Source organism: Ornithorhynchus anatinus, chromosome 2 (genome assembly GCF_004115215.2).
Source record: "Ornithorhynchus anatinus isolate Pmale09 chromosome 2, mOrnAna1.pri.v4, whole genome shotgun sequence".
Classification (NCBI taxonomy): domain Eukaryota; kingdom Metazoa; phylum Chordata; class Mammalia; order Monotremata; family Ornithorhynchidae; genus Ornithorhynchus; species Ornithorhynchus anatinus.
In genome coordinates this window covers 133,803,854-133,807,697 of record NC_041729.1, presented here as the reverse complement: position 1 = coordinate 133,807,697, position 3,844 = coordinate 133,803,854, and the positions used below count along the sequence as shown (strand labels likewise).

General features: G+C 43.3%; 1 non-coding gene across 1 annotated transcript; it reads right to left on the bottom strand.

Annotated features, from left to right (window-relative positions):
- Positions 1-2,209: 2,209 nt before the first annotated feature.
- LOC114809657 lies at positions 2,210-2,347 on the bottom strand. The gene has a single exon (XR_003757434.1). It is a non-coding gene; the product is annotated as a small nucleolar RNA SNORA7 (small nucleolar RNA).
- Between the last annotated feature and the right edge of the window lie 1,497 nt (positions 2,348-3,844).

The following is a 3,844-nucleotide window of genomic DNA, read 5'->3' as shown; positions in this document are numbered from 1 at the left end:
ACAAATACCAACATTATTATTATTATTACGCCAGTGCTTGTCCACATAGTAAGTGCTTAACAAATACCACAATTATTAAGATCACATCTCCTCCAAAAGACCGTCCTGACTAAACCCTCAGCTCATCTTCCCCCTCTCCCTTCTGCATCACCCATGTAGTTCGATCTGTTCTCTTTAGGACCTGATAATCATTTCATCCACAGCCCCACAGAACTTTTGTATATAGCCATAATTTATTTTAATGTCTGTCTCTCCTTTTAGACTGTAAACTCCTTGTGGGCAGGAAGGTATCTACCAACTCTCTTGCTTTTTAACTCTCCCTAGTGCTTACTTCAGTGCCCAATAAGTGCCCAATAAGTGCCATTGGTTGATCGACTGATGGAGAGAGCTAGTAAAGAGGCAGGACAATAATAATAATAATAATAATGGTATTTGTTAAGCGCTTGTATGTGCCAAGCACTGTTCTAAGCGCTGGGGTAGATTCGAGGTCATCGGGTTGTCCCACGTGGGGCTCACACTTTTAATCCCCATTTTACGATGAGGTAACTGAGACACAGAGAAGTTCAGTGACTCACCCAAGGTCACATAGCAGACAAGTCGCGGAGGCAGGATTAGAACCCACGATCTCTGTAATTTGGACATTTGTTGGGATAGATACAAAACAACCAGATAGGACAGTCAGAAGTTTCGGTTTCTGTTTTTCTAAGGGAAATGAGGAGCAGTGGGAGGTTTTTGAGTTGTAGAAAAGATATGTGCTCACTAGAGTGTAAACTAGTTGTAGGCAGGGACCATTTCTACCAACTCTGTAATGCTGTACTCTCAGACAGTCAAAGACATTCTCTAGACTGTAAGCTTGTTGTGGGCAGGGAACATGTCTACCAACTCTGTTGTACTCTCCCAAGCACTTAGTACAACGTTCTGCACACAGTAAGTGTTCAGTAAATACCCTTCATTGTACTTACTGTTTCTGTACTGTGCCTCGCTCTCATCTCTCTTGCTGTCAACCCCTTGCTCACACCCTCCCTCCTGCCCAGAACTCCTTCACCTTCTATATAATGGTCATAATACTAATAACAATATTATCACCATTATATAGTATTACATACCATTACATAAGATTTGTTATTTTGTATTTAAGTGCTTTACTATGTGCCAGGCACTGTACTAAGCGCTGGGGTGGAGACAAGCAAAATGGTTTGGACACAGTCCCTGTCTCACGTGGAGCTCATAGTCTTATTCACCATTTTACAGATGAGAGAACTGAGGCACAGAGAGGTGAAGTGGCTTGCCCAGAGCCACCCAGCAGACAAGTGGCAGAAATGGGATTAGAATCCGTGACCTTCTGACTCCCAGGCCTGCGCTCTAGCCGCCACTCCATGCTGCTTCTCACAGACCACCACTTTCCCCTCTCCAAAACCCTACTTAAAATCTCGTCGCCTCCAGAAAACCTTCTCTAACTAATCTCTTCTCTCTCCTTCCAATTTTCTTTCCCTACTGCATCACCTATGCAGTTGTAGTTGAGTCTGTAACTCTTAAGCATTTCAGGATTCATCCCATCCTCACAGCACCGGTATAAATATCCTTAAATTTAATTGCTTCCCCTATCTGTTGTGCCGTGTTCTCATAAGCGTTTATTACAGTGTTCTGCATATAGTAAGTGCTCAATTAACCATTGATTACCTGAGTTTTAATGTCTGCCTCTCCCACTAAATTATAAGCTTCTTGTAAGGATAGGGACTACTTACTTTATTGTACTCTCTGAACAAAGTAAATTATTCAGTAAATACCACTGCTTGGTTGATTGGGGTTATTGGCAAAGGACAACTGTAATAGGAAAATTAAGAAGAATGGGTTTAGGAGATAAGATGAGCTTAGTTTTAGACATGAGGAATTTAAGGTGTCAGTGGGACATCCGCAGAGAGAAGTCCTGGAGCCAGGAGGAAATGTGCGATTGCAGAACAGGGGAGGGAGGTTAGGGCTGTGTGGTAATGATAATAATATAACGTTGTCGTCGTCTTATGCGACGCCATGGATGCATCTCTCCCAGAACGCCCTATCTCCATCCGCAATCTTTCTGGTAGCGGATCCATAGAGTTTTCTTGGTAAAAATGCCGAAGTGCCTTACCATCGCCTCCTTCCGCGCAGTAAACCTGAGTCCCCGCCCTCGACTCTCTCCCGTGCCGCTGCTGCCCAGCACAGGTGAGTTTTGACTTGTAGCAGATGGCCTGCCATTCGCTAGCCACTGGCCAAGCTAGGAATGGAATGGTTCGGCCTCTGCTTGACTCTCCCTCCCATAGTGGAGACTGGAAGAGTCCTAGAAACTCTCCAGGTGCGACCCTGAGAGGTGAATAATATAATAATAATAATGATAAAATAGTAATGATAGCTGTGGCATTTCGGTGTTTATTGTGTACCTGTGGAATATACAAGATAATCTCAGGTGGGGCACAGTCCCTGTCCCACATGGGGCTCACAGTCTAAGAAGGAGGGAGAACAGGAATTGGACCTCCATTTTACAGATAAAGAAACTGAGGAACAGCGAAGTGAAGGGACTTGCCCAATGTCACCCGCCAGGCAAATTTCAGAGCCAGAATTAAAATTCAGGTCCTCTTACTCCAGGCGCGGGCTCCTTCCAAGTGAGTTACCTATGTGGTCATTTTTGTTATTTTTCTCTAAATCATCTCCCTTTCTGAAGGGTGATGATCAAATCGGGAAACTATACGATAATGAGGATCTGACAAAGGCCTATTTATAATCAATCATATAGACATAGGGAAAGGTAATAATTACTTGAAATTAAGCATTTGGCTAGAAACCTCTCAATCAGGCGGAACGCAGAATTTTTAAGTAGGAGTAATTTGGTTCCTTGATTAAGTTCTGTGTTCCAAGATTAATGATTTTCCAAAGTGTTTTAATCCGGATGTCCAATAATAAAACAACGTTTATGTTACTATTATTACTATGACTTTACCCAAGTAATTTGGGTTTATAGAGACCAAATGACTAATTGATCCATCCTCAATGTACAGGTCACTGTACAAGGCTTATAATCTGAAATGGATTCTCCCATGCAAATTCCCCTTTATTCATTCATTCAATAGTATTTATTGAGCGCTTACTATGTGCAGAGCACTGTACTAAGCGCTTGGAATGAACAAGTCGGCAACAGATAGAGACAGTCCCTGCCGTTTGACGGCTAAGAGGTCACTGGATTGTTTTCATCTGAACTCTTTTCGTATCAAAGAGTGGAAAATTGCAAATAATAATAATAATAATGTTGGTACTTGTTCATTCAGTAGTATTTATTGAGCACTTACTATGTGCACAGCACTGTACTAAGCGCTTGGAATGTACAAATCGGCAACAGATAGAGACAGTCCCTGCCCTTTGACGTGCTTACAGCCTAACCGGGGCAGACGGGCAGATAAGAACAATGGCAATAAATAGAGTCAAGGGGAAGAATATCTCATAAAAACAATGGCAAATAAATAGAATCAGGGTGATGTACATCTCATTAAACAAAATAAATAGGGTGATGAAGATATATACAGTTGAGCGGACGAGTACACTGCTGAGGGGGTGGGACGGGAGGGGGGAGGAGGAGAGGGAAAGGGGGAGAGAGCAGAGCACTGTTCTAAGCGCTGGGGTAGATACAGGGTGATCGGGTTGTTCCATGTGAGGCTCACAGTCTTAATCCCCATTTTAACAGATGAGGTCACTGAGGCACAGAGAAGTGAAGTGACTTGCCCACAGACACACAGCTGACAAGTGGCAGAGCTGCGATTCGAACCCATGACCTCTGACTCCCAAGCCCGGGTTCTTTCCACTGAGCCACACCGCTTCT